This window comes from Salvelinus sp. IW2-2015, linkage group LG18 (assembly GCF_002910315.2).
Source record: "Salvelinus sp. IW2-2015 linkage group LG18, ASM291031v2, whole genome shotgun sequence".
NCBI classification, from domain to species: Eukaryota; Metazoa; Chordata; class Actinopteri; order Salmoniformes; family Salmonidae; genus Salvelinus; species Salvelinus sp. IW2-2015.
In genome coordinates, this window is record NC_036858.1 from 42,064,073 (window position 1) to 42,081,018 (window position 16,946).

The following is a 16,946-nucleotide window of genomic DNA, read 5'->3' on the forward strand; positions in this document are numbered from 1 at the left end:
AGGCTTGTCCACCTGCCTGTGGAGTGCAAAAAGGACCAGACGGTTGTCTACAAGGAGCTAGAGTTACATCCCCCCAAGCCCAACAGCTAAACCACCTGCTATTACTCAACACAAGAAGAGGTTCAAAAGCTGAACAACATTCTGGAACCTGCCTGGAACATTCAACCAATACAACATCCATATTAATTTAGATTGATGTTGTAGAATAATATAGAATGCCTAGTATGCTCACACCTGCATTGTGGTATAGATATTGCTAGCTGTTGTACATACAGTGCCTTCGGAATGTATTCAGGCGCTTTGACTTTTTCCACATTTTGCTACGTTACAGCCTTAATCTAAAATTGATTAAATWGCTTTTTTYCCTCATCAATCTACACACAATATCYGATAATGACAAATCAAAAACAGGTTTATAGAAATTGCTGCTAATTAAAAAAATACATGTAAACTGAAATATCACAGACATAAGTATTCAGACCCTTTGCTCAGTACTTTGTTGAAGCACCGTTGGCAGCGATTACAGCATTGAGTCTTCTTGGGTATGACACTACAAGCTTGGCACACCTGTATTTGGGGAGTTTTTCCCATTCTTATCTGCCGATACTATCAAACTATGTCAGGTTRGATGGGGAGCATGCTGCACAGCTATTTTCAGATCTCTCCATAAATGTTTGATAGGGTTCAAGACTGKGTTCTRGCTGGGCCACTCAAGGACATTCAGAAACTTGTCCCGAAGCCACWCCTACGTTGTCTTGGCTCTGTGCTTAGGTTCATTGTCCTGTTGGAAGGTGAACCTTYGCCCGAGTCTGAGGTCCTGAGCGTACTGGAGCAGGTTTTCATCAAGGATCTCTCTGTACTTTACTCCGTTCATCTTTCCCTTGATCCTGACTAGGTCTCCCAGTCCCTGCTGCTGAAAAACATCCCAACAGCATGATGCTGCCACCACCATGCTTCACCGTAGGTATGGTACCATGTTTCCTCCAGACATGACGTTGGGCATTCAGGCCAAAGAGTTCAATCTTGGTTTCATCATACCAGAGAATCTTGTTTCTCATGGTCTGAGAGTCTTTAGGTGCCTTTTGGCAAACTCAAAGCGTGCTGTCATTCCTTTTACTGAGAAGTGGCTTCCGTCTGGCAACTCTGGAGTGGTTCCTCCTTTAAAAGCTGTGTCATACTGCAGCACACCTTGCGGGCTGCAACAGAATACTATGGGACGTTATTTAATTGTCAGCCATTGTTACCATTAATGCTAGTTAGTGCTAGTTTGACCACCAGAGGGCAGCTTTGAAAAGCATTTGCTAGCCTTCAATAGTGGCTAGCCTTCAATAGTGGCTGTACTAGAGTGGCTGTTTTTACCTTTTTTAGTAAAAACATAGTATATGGGATTGATTTTAAGAAAAGTTGTGGTGTTCATGGTTTCAGGGTTTCCGTGGTGCTGTACAATGTGACAGTCAGGAGTAGGCTACAGTACTAAGAGCATAWCATTTCCACACCCTATTTGTAGTCTAACCAATACCCAAATCTCATTGATTTATCAAGACCAGTCCCCATGCTTGTATCAGAGCAGCGCGAAATGATGCTGAAATAGTTGTCCACAGCGGGTAGGYTATTGCTTCAAATCCTTTTGCTTTTAACTTTTTRTTTTTTAATAAATAAATATGACCTACACCACTTTTAACAGCACATTACTCAACACAAGTGAGACTAGGGTTGCACATTTTGGGGAATATTCAGAGGTGGAAACTTTTGGTGGGAATTAACAGGAATATGTGGGAATTAACAGAAATATATGCAAATTAATATTAATACCATTGAAATGTAGATGTTTTTTTGCATTGGATATATTTAACATATTATATGGAGACAGAAACATAAACCTTTTACCGTATCATTGTAACGTCTGCTTCCAACTCACACTCTCAAAGACGTAGATCCCCTGAACGCAGCTCACTTTCCAGATCCCAATTACCTGAATTCTGATCACCTGTTCTCACACCTGTATGTCATTATCAGACACTATTTAGTTCAGTTCTTTGCACCCCATCATTGGTATTGTGACACACWTATATTCGRAGCTCTGTTTTTCCCGTAATTTGATCCTCCCATGTATGATAGCGAGGCAGGCAAAAACTAACGACGCCTTTGCCTATTCCCTGCCTGTACCTTAGCCTATCGGATTTCCTGTTATCAACCTATTGCCTTGCCTGATCTCCCGGGCGACGTTACTAGCCTTATCCCTGCCTGTACTGTTGCCTTTTTGAACCCCTGTGTATGACTTTCTGCCTGACCCTGGACCYAGCTATCTGCCTCCTCCTGTGGTCCTTTACAATAAACACCTGCTGCGCCCTGCGCTTGAAACCATCTCTCTGTCTCCCATCGTGTTCATTACAATCATAAGTAGACATAATTGCAAATGATTAAATCCTTCTAATAGAAGTAAAAAAAAAAACAATTTAGTTACGAACTTTAATTAAATGAGTTGACTCTTCACATGGGATGATTTCACTGAACAACAACAGAAAGGGAATATTGAATGATCCCCAATGATCCATCGCATCTCCCAAAAAATGTTTTCAACATACATCTGTAAAATGATAGACTAGAAACGAAAGCTTTGGTTGTCTTCCTCTCAGGCTTCCACGTCTTGTCCCTGGACCTACTCAATGTCCAMCTCTTGAACATCAGACTCTGAGGCCTCATCTTCACTGTCACTTTCCAACCTTGTTGAGGATGGCTTGTTGTCATGCTCAAAAAGTCTCATTTGCCCGGATGGCCACCAATTTTTCAACCCTTGTATTGGTCAGCCTGTTGCGTGCTTTGGTGTGTGTGTTCCCAAAAAGGACCAGTTGCGCTCTGAGGCAGCTGATGTTGGTGGGATTTGGAGGATGATGGAGGCAACAGGGGAAAGAGCCTCAGATCCACAAAGTCCCTTCCACCAGGTGGATTATAAGATATGTTGGCCATATTGCATCTCCATCCCAAAGCCCTTGCTTGAAGTGTACTTCGCTAGACTGCCAAGAACCTTGCCCTTATCCAGGCCAAGGTGGTGAGCAACAAAAGTGATGACACCATAGTCCTTGTTGATCTCTGCACCAGACAGGATGCTCTTGCCAGCATACTTGGGGTCCAACATGTCCCCTACGGGTGTATGGGCTTCAGGCAGAAGTCTTCGCGCCTTTTTGATGTATTTCAAAACTGCAGTTTACTCTGCTTGGAGCAACAGTGAAGTGGGCAGGGCAGTACGGATTTATTCTCTTACATCTGCAAGCAGAGTCTGAACATCAGACAGGATGGCATTGTCTCCCTCAATCCATGCAATGGCTACTGCTACAGGTTTCAGGAGTTTCAGGCTGCTTACCACTCTCTCTCAAAATACATCATCCAGGAGGATCCTCTTGATGGGGCAGTCCATGTCAGCAGACTGTGATATTGCCATTTTCTGGAGAGACTCCTTCCCCTTCAGGAGACTGTCAAACATGATGACAACACACCCCCACCCCCCAWTGGGTGTTGCTGGGCAACTTAAATGTGGTGCTCTTATTCTTTGCTGCTATAACTTGATAACCCTTCACATACCTAACCATTTCCTTGGCTCTCTCGTAGAGTGAGTGTGTCCATTGTTTTCAGTGTGATGATGTCGTTGAGGAGCAGATTCAATGCATGAGCAGCACAGGCAATGGGTGTGATGTGAGGGTAGGGTAGGACTCCACTTTAGACCAAGCAGCCTTCATGTTCGCAGCATTGTCTGTCACCAGTGCAAATACCTTCTGTGGTCCAAGGTCATTGATGACTGCCTTCAGCTCATCTGCAATGTAGAGACCGGTTGTGTCTGTTGTCCCTGGTGTCTGTGCTCTTGTAGAATACTGGTTGAGCGGTGGAGATGATGTAGGTAATTATTCCTTGCCCACGGACATTCAACCACCCATCAGAGATGATTGCAATACAGTCTGYTTTCTCTATGATTTGCTTGACCTTCACTTGAACTCTGTATCCAGCAAATKAGTAGATAAAGCATGTCTGGTTGGAGGGGTGTATGCTGGGCAAAGAACATTCAAAAATCTCTTCCAATACACATTGCCTGTGAGCATCAGATGTGAACCAGTTGCATACACAGCTCGAGCAAGACATTCATCAGCATTTTCACCTCGAATAGTAGAGGGACTTTTGTCAGAGATTGYTTGTTGTGAGCGCTGAGAGAACTTTATGCACTTGGCCAGATGATTCTGCAATTTGTTGCATTCTTCACATATGATTTGGCACAGTATTTKCAAATATACACAGCTTTTCCTTCTACATTAGCTGCAGTGAAATGTCTCCACACATCAGATAGTGCCCGTGGCATTTTTCTGTAAAGATTAGAAAAAAAACTGTACTTTTTACAGTTTACATTAACAATATGTACTTGTCTGTAATTTTTTTTTATCTGCACTTGCATGCCGATGATACTRTTGTGTATGCTCTTGCCCCCAATGTTGACCAGGCTCTATTTGAACTACAATCTGCCTTCATTGTATTACATTAAAAACTTTATTGACCTGAAATTAGTACTAAATGTTCTATATAGTGCATAAAAATAAGTCTGATGATTTAATAAGTCTGATGATTTAATTTATATTGATTGTGTCCGTACTTTCAAATATCTGGGCACCTGGATAGATGAAATGCGGTCTTTTAAAAAGCATATAGATGAGTTAGTTAAGAAGCTGAGAATAAAAATGGKCTTCTTCGATAGAAATAGGTTCCRCCCCTCTCTAAAAAGTAAAAAGCAGATTATACAGTYGACGTTCCTGTCGGTCCTAGATTATGGCAACATCATCTATATGAACTCAGCTGCCACTTCATGAAAGCAGTTAGATGCACTTTATTATGGGCAACAATTTTTGTACTCATCACTGCATTCTCTAACTTCTTTGATGTCACGAAGGTTGATACATTGCTATTTTCAATTATAAATCCCTTTTACAAAAAGTCCCACTGTACCTAACATCATTACTAACCTTTACACAWATGAGTTAACACACCCAGTCTCAGGGGTGGTTAACTCTGGAAATTCTACGGAGTTAAGTGAATCAGTTCTTCCACGTTATCTGTGGAACAATTTTCTAAATGTTCTTAAATTTGATGTTCTGGTGCCTCTAGGGAAATTCAGAAAGCTGATTGAGGACGTTATTACTGATTAATTATAATTTTTTTGCTTGTGTATTTATATTTTGATGCGTGTATTTATGTCAACAATTTTACTGAGTTACAGTTCATATAAGGTGTTCTGTTTTAGTTGTAATACTTACCTATATTACTTACCATGAATTTGGCTCCCCTAGTGTTGATCTGGAGTTGATCTGTTTCATTTGTCTGCTTACAATCTTCATCCATCCTTTACGTTGTATGCCTTAGAAAGCATTGTCAGTGAGTATTTTCATTCCTTTTGCATATATCTTTCCTTTCAGAGCATTATTTGTAGAATTTGGATGTGCATGTTAACTTTGTGGAATAGATGGACAGCACTAGCTTAATTGCTACAGTATATTAGACTAGCTTTTGCTTGTTGTCAGTGTGAGCAAAATATCAGGTTACGTTTATGTCTAGTTTGTATTTTAGGACAGATTACATTGTCTTATGCAAACATTATTGTCTTAGTGTTTCAGTTTCACGCTGTTTCAACTCAATAAATCTTGTGATTTATGGCGGTCATGCTTTGAGGATTATTGGTGGGAAGGCATTTATCTTGCTGTCAAAATATGCACAGTAACGCATACGGAGGACAGTACAGTGAAATGACAGCTCTCTAGCRGACAGGACCACAAGTTGGATCAAGCAACAGACACTGCTAACCCGTCACAACGCCAAGAGAGGCCTACGACAATTACGGCAGTGTACAGACAACCTCCAACACACTATGGCCGAGGAGCAGGCTTCCACCTTCAAGACCAGGTCTCGTGCCTCAGCCTCATCCTACCATTCAAGCAGCTCACCTACAGGAGCCGCAGCAGCCATAGCAAGGGCAAAAGCAGAAGCTGCAAAAGCTCACCTCTTCTTTGTGGAGAAAGAAAGGAGAATGAAAATAGAAAAAGCACAGTTAGAAGCATCTATGGATGAGCTGAAAGTAAACTGCCCAGAGTAAACTGCCTGCTACTCAGGCCCAGAAGCTAAGATATGCATATTATTAGTAGATTTAGATAGAAAACACTCTGACGTTTCTAAAACTGTTTGAATGATGTCTGTGAGTATAACATAACCCATATGGCAGGCAAAAACCTGAGAAAAAATCCAACCAGGAAGTGGGAAATCTGAGGTTTGTAGGTTTTCAAGTCTTTGCCTATCCAATATACAGTGTAAAATTTGGTCCAATTGCACTTCCTAAGGCTTCCACTAGATGTCAACAGTCTTTAGAACCATGTTTCAGGCTTCTACTGTGAAGGGGGAGCGAATAAGAGCTGTTTGACTAAGAGGTCTGGTAGAATACCATGAGCTAAGTCATGCGCGCGGCCTTGAGAGTGAGCTGAGTTCCTTTTCATTTCTAACGACAAAGGAATTGTCCGGTTGGAATATTATTGAAGATTTATGATAAAAACATACTAAAGATAGATTCTATACATTGTTTGACATGTTTCTACGAACTGTAATGGAACTTTTTGACTTTTCGTCTGGACTAAGTGCCTGCGCCTCTTGAATTTGGATTTGTGAACTAAACATGCGAACAAAAATGAGGTATTTGGACATAGATGATGGACTTTATGGAACAAAACAAACATTTATTTTGGAACTGGGATTCCTGGGAGTTCATTCCAATGAAGATCATCAAAGGTAAGCTAATATTTATAATGCTATTTCTGACTTCTGTTGACTCCACAACATGGCAGGTATCTGTATGGCTTGTTTTGGTGCCTGCGTGCTGTACTCAGATTATTGCATGGTGTGCTTTTTCCGTAAAGCTTTTTTGAAATCTGACACAGCAGTTGCATTAAGGAGAAGTATATCTTTAAGACCTGCGCTGGAGTGATGGACACAGTAGGAAGAAGAGCCAATGTCTACCAGGTAGAATCAATGGATGGGCAAGTCAGTCTTCCACTGCCAACTCTCATCGAGTGTAATGACATCCCGAACAACCGATCTGAGATCCCAACTCCAGAGACAGCGCTCCACTATGCTCACCTGAAACGCCTTGCTCACCTCATCCCAGAAATCGAACCGAAGGCTCCCATCATGCTCCTTCTTGGAAGAGACATTATCAGTCCATAAGGTGCGCAAGCAAGTTAATGGGCCCCATGACTCACCATACGCCCAGAAGCTTGACCTCGGATTTGTCATAATAGGCCATGTCTGCATGGGGAGCATTCACAAGTCTCTCTCAGTGAGAACCTTTTACACAAACACTTTGGAGAAAGGATGCCCTACTCTCTTCAAGCCATGTCCAACCTCTTCTTGGTGAAAGAAAGATTCCGGAAGGCCCAAGCTCCTGATCAACCTGCATTATGCTGCTACAAAAGTCTTCCTTGCGACAAAGATGAAGTTCACTTGGGCTGCAATGTGTTCCAGCAAACTAGAGACTACAATAAAGTGGACTTCTCCATCGAAGACAGCTCATTTCTGAAAATCATGAAGGAAGGGATCAGGAAGGACGACAGCAACAGCTGGGTGGCACCATTACCATTCAAGTCATCAAGACTTCGTCTCCCTGACAATAGACCTTTAGTGCTGAAACTCTTCTCCTCCCTCAGATGCACCTTCCTTAGGAAGCCCGAGATGAAAGACCACTTTTTCCCTTTCATGGAAAAGATTTCTGAGAATGGTCATGCTGAAGAGGCTCCGCCCCTGAAAGAAGAAGAAGAATGGTGGTACCTACCTACATTTGGTGTACCCACCCAAAGAAGCCTGGTCAAATCCGTGTGGTTTTTGACTCTAGTGCCCAATAAGATAGAGTGTCCCTCAATGACGTTCTCATGACTGGGCCCGATCTCAACAACACACTCCTTGGGGTGCTTACTCGTTTCCGTAAGGAATCTGTCGCTGTGACAGCAGATATGAAAGTCCATGTCTTCGGCAACAGTCCCTCTCCAGCAGTGGCCATCTACGGCCTCAGACAGTCTGTTCAACAAGGAGAACCAGACTACGATCCTGATGTCAGACAGTTTGTGGAACGTGACTTCTATGTCGATGATGGCTTAAAGTCATTTCCTACAGTCCAAGATGCAGTCACGCTGCTCAAGAGAAAACAAGAGATTCTCGCCAACTCAAATCTGAGGTTACACAAGATTGCCTCGAACAAGAAGGAGGTAATGGAAGCATTTCCATCTCAAGTTCACGCAAACGACATCAAAGATCTCGTCATAGGGTCAGACACTCTGCCTATGCAGCACAGCTTGGGTCTCAACTGGGACCTCAGGACCAACACTTTCACCTTCAAGGTAGCCGAAGATGAGAAGCACTTCACACGCCAAGGAGTGCTATCAACAGTCTGTACAACCCACTGAGATTTGCGGCCCTTGTCACCATTCAAGGCAATTCTATTTGCAGGTAGCTCACAATGGCCAACAGCGAATGACACTCCCCCTGCCTCCAGAAATGGTGGAGCCATGGGTTGCATGGAGAGAGTCTTTGAAAGAGCTATGTAACCTCCATATCCCTAGGGCCTACACTAAGGTCTCACCTTCAGAAGCGAGATGAAGAGAACTATGCATATTCTCAGATGCATCCACGAAGGCAATGGGTAAAGCAAAACTGATGCCATNACGAAGGCAATGGGTAAAGCAAAACTGATGCCATGCCCAGAACACACTATTCCAAGGTTGGAACTCTGCGCAGCAGTCTTRGCAATTGAGTTGGCCGAGCTCATCACCTCAGAAATAGACATTGAACTTGATGATACAACCTTCCACACAGACAGCAAGGTGGTGTTAGGCTACATCTACAATGAGAYCCGTCGTTTAYACGTCTATGTCAGCAATCGAGTCCATCGGACAAGGAGATCCACTCGTCCAGAACATTGGTGCTATGTACCTACCGATCATAACCCTGCAGATTATGCGAYGAGATTCATCCCTGCAGGTCWSCTCTCAGACACAACCTGGCTCTCTGGCCCAGCGTTTCTGACATGCCAGTCGCTCAGTCTTGAAAGGGAYGCTTTTGAGCTCTTTTGAGCTCCTCAGATGCTGACGTTCGCCCCCAAGTGTCCACACTGAAGGAAACAACTTCACACAAGCAGCTTGGATCCTAATGCTTTTCAAGATTCTCCACGTGGAAGTCGCTGACTCGTGCAATCACTCACCTCGTCCACATCGCTTGTCTCTTCAACAACACTACAGCGGCAAAAAACAGCAACTGTAAGGGCTGGCACTACTGTCAGACAGCATGCACCAGACAGATTTTATGCACAGTAAGGCATATGGGGGACAGTACATAAGGAAATCAGTCAATTTAAATAAATAAATTAGGCCCAAATCTATGGATTTCACATGACTGTGGCGCAGCAATGGGGACCCAGGCCCAGCAAATTGGGCTTTACTACAGACTGAAAAAGTMCTCAGTTTCATCAGCTGTCTGGGTAGCTGGTCTCAGTCAATCCCGCAGGTGAAGGAGCCAGAGGTGGAGGTCCTGGTCTGGTGAGGTTACACGTGGTCTGTGGTTGTGAGGCAGGTTGTAGGTACTGCCAAATTCTCTAAAACGACGTTAGAGGCAGCTTATGGCAGAGAAATTAACATTCAATGATCTAGCAACAGCTCTGGTGGACATTCCTGCAGTCAACATGCCAATTGCACTTATTGATATGCCACACCTGTCAAGTGGATGGAGAAATGCTAACTAACAGGGATGTAAACAAATTTGTGCAAAACAAATTAGAAAAATAAGCTTTTTGTGCATCTGGGATCTTTCATTTCTGCTCATGAAACATGGGACCAACACTTTACATATTGTGTTAATATTTTTGTTCAGTATAATTCAGAGCTCATCTGTAAAAGAGACCTTGGTCTTAGTATGACTCCCTGATAAAATGAAGGTTAAATAAAAATAATGCAGTTGGATTCAATACACACCTTAAAGCTCCCTTGTCCACGATGTGTTTAAAATAGTAGGGCTAGTCTTTTAATAGCTCTATCTCCTGACGGATTCAACCCCTGTGACTGCAACACAGGGTGAACTTCCTCTATACACTAAATATTAGGAACACCTTCCTAATATTGAGTTGTACCCCCTTTTTCCCTCAGAACAGCATCAATTCGTCGGACATGGACTACAAGGTGTTGAAAGCGTTCCACGGTGATGCTGGCCCATGTTGACTCCAATGCTTCCCACAGTTGTGTCAAGTTGGCTGGRTGTCATTTGGGTGTTGGACCATTCTTGATTCACACGGGAAAMTGTTGAGCATGAAAAACCAAGCAGCGTTGCAGTTCTTGACACATTCAAACCGGTGCGCTGGCACCTACTACCATACCCTGTTCAAAGGCACTTAAATATTTTGTCTTTCCCATTCACCCTCTTGTCTCAAGGCTTAAAAATTATTGAAGTGGATTTACAGGTGACATCGATAAGGTATTATAGCTTTCACCTGGTCAGTCTGTCAAGGAAAGAGCAGCAATATTTATATATCCTGCTCCTTATCTATAGACGCGTTGTCCTTATCTGATAACATGCAGGCGGATGTTCCACTTAAGTTAGAGGCTAGAAGAACCGACTATGCAAATGGTGTGTTTGAATGTAATTTCCATGTCTATAGCCAGGAAGAAAGAGGGGCATGCTGTTGGGCTGTGAACAGGACAGCACTGGATTCAAATGTCACTGTCTCATAAAGAAGTGATATCAAAGTGTTATCAAGACCATAGTGTTAGGTTAGATCCCATCTGATAGAGTGTTTGGCATATCCTAAGCAAACTCTTTGAGGATATCAGCAGTTTATAGTAGGTGGAATTGTTATGGTGGTGTTTGGAATTGAAATGACTGAGCAGTTTAGAGTGCACAAAACCAAAGCCAGCTTACTAAAGCTCTTGCAGAATAATTCTGCCATATAGGACATGGTTCAGACACACAAAATATTTTTTTTTAAACACCAGTTTAGAGTGCAGCAGTCCATAAGCAGAATAGAACGCATGTTTTGGAATATTGTTATTCTGTACAAGTTTCCTTTTCACTCTGTCAATTAGGCAAATATTGTGGAGTAACTACAATGTTGTTGATCCATCCACAGTTTTCTCCTATAACCATTAACTTCTCTAGGGTAGGGCAGCATTTTCACGTTTGGATGAAAAGCATACCCAAATTCAACTGGCAGCTACTCATCCCCAGAAGATAAGATATGCATATCGTTAGTAGATTTGGATAGGAAACACTCTGRWGTTTTTAAAACTGTTTGAATCATGTCTGTGAGTATAACAGAACTTATTTAGCAGGCGAAACTCTGAGGACAAACCATTCAGATKTTCTTTTTTTAGGTCACTCTCTTTTCAATGAGTTTTCATTGGGAAACCAGATTTCTAAGCGACCTGCTTGCAGTTCCTAYGGCTTCCACTGGATGTCAACAGTCCTGAGAAATTGGTTGAGGTTATTCCTTTGTGTAATGAAGAAGTACGGCCATCTTGAACGAGAGTCACTCGACGTGTCCTTTTTGTTAGAGGCGCGAGACCAGAAAGCATGCTACACATTGTTTTCCTCCGGTATTGAACACAGATCATCCCGTCTTCAATTTTATCGATTATTAACGTTAAAAAATACCTAAAGTTGTATTACAAAAGTAGTTTGAAATTGTTTGGCAAAGTTTACAGGTAACCTTTGAGATATTTTGTCGTAACGTTTGAGCAAGTTGGAACCTGTGTTTTTCTGGATCAAACGCGCCAAATAAATGGACATTTTGGATATATATCGACGGAATTAATCGAACAAAAGGACCATTTGTGATGTTTATGGGACATATTGGAGTGCCACAACAGAAGCTCGTCAAAGGTAAGGCATGAATTATATTTTTATTTCTGCGTTTTGTGTCRCGCCTGCAGGGTTGAAATATGCGTATCTCTCTTTGTATACAATGGTGCTATCCTCAGATAATAGCATCGTATGCTTTCGCCGAAAAGCCTATTTGAAATGTTCTGACATTCTGACATGTTGGCTGGATTCACAACCAGTGTAGCTTTAATTTGGTATCTTTCATGTGTGATTTAATGAAAGTTTTATTTTATAGTCATTTGCATAGTAATTAATTTTTATTTGGCGCTCTGCATTTTCTCAGGCTTTTTGCCAAGTGAGACAGTAGCGTCCCATCTAAACTCAGATTTTTTWWWATATAAATATGAACTTTACCGAACAAAACATACATGTATTGTGTAACATGAAGTCCTATGAGTGTCATCTGATGAAGATCATCAAAGGTTAGTGRTTAATTCTATCACTATTTCTGCTTTTTGTTACTGCTCTCTTTGGCTGGAAAAATGGCTGTGTTTTTCTGTGACTTGGCTCATAGCTAACATAATCGTTTGGTGTGCTTTCGTCGTAAAACCTTTTTGAAATCGGACACTTTGGCTGGATTTACAACAAGTGTATCTTTAAAATGGTGTAAAATACTTGTATGTTTGAGGAATTAAAATTATGGGATTTCTGTTGTTTTGAMTTTRGCGCCCTGCAGTTTCACTGGCTGTTGACGAGGTGGGACGCTACCGTCCCACATACCCTAGAGAAGTTAAACTCTGTAAGTGTCTACTATTTTTTTTACCTAGGTTCCTTTGCAAGGCATTGGAAAACCTCCTTGGTGTTTGTGGTTGAATCTGAATCTGTGTTTAATTCACTGCTTGTCTAAAAGACCTTATTGAAAATTGTATGTGTGGGGTACAGTGATGAGGTAGTCATTCAAAAATCATGCTAAACACTATTATTGCACATGCACGTTATTATGTGACTTGTTAAGCACATTTTTACTCCTGAACTTTTTTTGGCTTGCCATAACAAATGGGTTGAATACTTATTGACTCAAGACCTTTCAGCTTTTCATTTTTTATTAATTTGTAAAAATTCCCCACAAAAATCACATAATTCTACTTTCACATTATGGGGTATTGTGTGTAGGCCAGTGACAACAAATCTCAATTTAATACATTTTAAATGTAGGTTGTAACACAACAAAATGTGGAAAMSGTCAAGGGGTATGAATACTTYCTGAAGGCACTGTATGCTGCTTGTCATCCAAACACATTAGAGCCAAGATGGCAGCCAGCCCACATGCCAGGAAAAATTTGACTTGAGGTGGGACACGTCATTCCACGTATTCTGAGGATAGACACAGGGCATCAGTGTAAATATCATACATTCCCATTCACACAACACACTGTGTAAATATCATACATTCCCATTCACACAACACACCTGTCTGCCAGTATTAGTAACCCCTGCACATTATTAATCTAGGTAACAAATACAATGAGGCTCTTAAAACTTCTTATGGCTGCAATCCCGTTAACGGGATCGATATGACAACAGCCAGTGWAAGTGCAGGCTTTGGCTAGGCCACTCCAGGACCTTGAGATGCTTCTTACGCAACTCCTTAGTTGCCCTGGCTGTGTGTTTCGGGTCRTTGTCATGACCTCTACATTCTTTGTAAGTAGGAAAACCTGCAAAATCGGCAGTGTTTCAAATACTTATTCTCCCCACTGTATATGTCTTGTTCGATTAAGTTCATATTTATATCCAAAAACCTCAGTTTACATTGGCGCCATGTTCAGAAATGCCTCCAAAATATCCGGAGAAATTGCAGAGAGCCACGTCAAATAACAGAAATACTCATCATAAACTTTTTTTTGTTTTACCCCCTTTTTCTCCCCAATTTCGTGGTATCCAATTGTTAGTAGTTACTATCTTGTCTCATCGCTACAACTCCCGTACGGGCTCGGGAGAGACGAAGGTCGAAAGCCATGCGTCATCCGAAACACAACCCAACCAATCCGCACTGCTTCTTAACACAGCGCGCATCCAACCCGGAAGCCAGTCGCACCAATGTGTCGGCGACCTTGGTTAGCGTGCACTGCGACCGGCCCGCCACAGGAGTCGCTGGTGCACGATGAGACAAGGACAGACACCCAATGAGAGAGACCCTGATACTACAGGTTGGGGGGGTCCTACATGGGCAGACCCTCAGTGGAGACAGTCAGCTGTTGTGGGGTAKTGTGGTCGTAAACACAACATAGCCAACGCAGCAGCAGGATGGGGCCTACACAAACAGGTGCCAGGGGAACACACACAGAGATATGTGGAAGTGGAAGAGAAAACATCCACCAGAGCATCAACATATGTCCAGCTCACTAGTAGATATGGGGTGATGATACAGGGAGCTTAGCACTGTCTGGGTTATCTATTTCACTTGGCAGACAGTGTCAAGTGTCAATCRAGAATAACAGGTCTTGGTAGATTGTGTATCGGGATCATGTGTATTAGGTGCTCTCTTGTACAAATGTGAACCAAAATTCAAGACACTTATAACCCTATAATAGTGAAACTCACACTATAAACTAATTCAAAATCTTGAATGAAATACTCATATTTAYCCATTAATGAACTGACAGATTACATAAATCCCACGGTTCTTTTAATAGCACTATTACATTAATATCTAAGCACAACATAAACATTCATGGTAATGTAACTTTTGCAGGAGATGTTTTGAGTCACACCCCCAGGGTTATAACGTCGCATAAAACATGGTGCGTCTTCTACGTGGCTGGAGCAGTAGGGAGAGAGTGCGATTTTACTATTGGCCATAGGATGCTCGGTTGACGGATGAGAGCATACTAGGTCGACATGAGTTGTGAATCATGGCTAGACCCAGCACACTGTCTGAATAGATTATATTAGATGAGTTTAATAGTCAAATGCGCAGGGTCGCARATGTAATTGCAGGGCACAGTTAAATTCTTAAGCTCTGAGCTCTAACAGTGCAAGTCAAAAATAGTGACTAAACACAACAGTCAAGAGAGACAGGAGAACAACCATATGAGCCATTGCATTGACTCAAGTTTTGATACTATGGACATTTTAGAAAATATCATGTCTTTGAGTAAATGGCAAATGTAACCTCATTGACAAGTTGCCCATGTATTGTACTTTATATGATTTACTCTTCTACAGAAGGTCTTAAGGGCTAACCTTTAATAATGACTTACTGACATGTTATTGTTTTTACCATGTTTTACCTCTGTTTTACCTCTTTCCATATGACAGGAGAATACCGTGGATAAAGAAAATTACAACAGTGTAAACAGATTCATTTGAGGTACAATATGGTAGGATTTTGAATTAGCATAGTGATTAGAAAAAGTGTGATATTGACTCTTACCTGGAAGGGCAGAGTTAAATGTTTACTGGGTCCACGTTCCAAAGAAGATAATTGTCAGATGAAAACTGTGGCTACTGTCCTGAAGTTTAAGTAATCCTCTTGTTATCATCAAGTTTGTTTCTCTATATAAGAACAGTTTTCTTTAGAATGTGAACAATAAGTGGATATAGTAACAAAACTGGCAGAGGATTTAAACCGCCTTTTCTCAAAGCCTACTAACCTATTCATGTTGTTAATTATATTGACGTTGAAATGTGGTTCCAATTCAACTATTGCAATAGGCCTAATGTAAAGAACCGTTTAAATATCCCCAGGTTGCAGTGTGGCGAGAAACGCAAGCTACAGCGGAGTATTACGCGCTGTCAACACCGATAGGCTACAATGTAAAGATAAAGTCAAATGATGTTCGGAAGCACCAGTCATGCAGAGAAACAATGTATCCACGTAGACGTGCGGTGAAGTAACTGAAATGTCCACCAGAAAACAAACTTTTTCGATGAAAATGAAACCCTACGTTACAGTTCGGCCGAATTCCTTCTGTATTCTACTTTCACCAGAGGAGATGCAAGATTTTTTATCATTTCAAAAACCACCTGGAATTCAATGGCTTGGCGACACCTCTAATCTCAACGTGTACGATAATAAGTGGTGCAAATAGTTTGTTTCATAAAACGACCGTTTGAACGGTGCGAACTTAGCAGAAGTACAAGGCGTTGGAAATGTTGTAGGCCTATTCACATATATTCATTTAAATAACTAGGCTACCTGTTTTTCAGCCCTCACCCAGCTTCGACCTCAAGCATTCTGTAGTCTACACGTCAGCTGCCATACTTTCCTCCCGCCCTCAGCAAATGTGCGCGCGCTCACTGGTCTCAGGTTTTGTGCACATTTTGGGATATAGGCTGCTACAGTATAGATAGCAGGCTTATGCTACCATAATGTGTTATCAGAGAGTAAGGTGTATATAAGATTAGCAAAAAATACATGTAATCATGTAAATAAGGGATTGGAGAATTTCTCTCACTCACACACTCACAMACCCACTCTCTCACACAAACTCTGAACGGTTTTCAGAGGGATGACAGTACATGTTTTCTTTCCACTCCAGTTAGCTCTCAAATCCCCTTTGACGATMATGCGTTTGAAGCGAAGTTTCAGAAGGCCATGACATTTTAATCTAGTGAKAAATCTGAGAACATTTAATTCAGAAAGAAAATAGAGAAATTAGKTTAGCTAACTCAAAGTTTGGAATAATAATTAAGGTTCTGCTGTTGGACCATGTACTGTATACAGTACCATCAACAAACTCATTCCCCCAAATATAATAGTCGTGCATCATAATGGCCACTAGATGACAGTGTTAAGCTTCTCCTGACATTGATACCCTAGCTCCCTCAAACTCAACTCTGGACCTTGAAGCCAGTTCCACTGCATTTTTTAACTGTTCCCCTCTAATCAGGGMCTGATTTAGACCTGGGACACCAGCTGTGTGCTATTACTTATTAGGTAAGACAGAAAACCAGYAGGCTTCGGACCTCGTAGGGTAAGAATTGAATACCCCTGCGGCCTACTCAGTAAGTCATTCCCCACATTTTTTACGTTTTAGTAATTTATAGTGCAATCATCTGAAGATAGCTAG

General features: G+C 41.8%; 1 pseudogene; it reads right to left on the bottom strand.

Moving 5' to 3' along the window:
• The window catches only part of LOC111977462 (serine-rich coiled-coil domain-containing protein 2-like), a 107,464-nt pseudogene extending 104,328 nt beyond the window's left edge, over positions 1 to 3,136 (bottom strand).
• Positions 3,137 to 16,946: the final 13,810 nt, after the last annotated feature.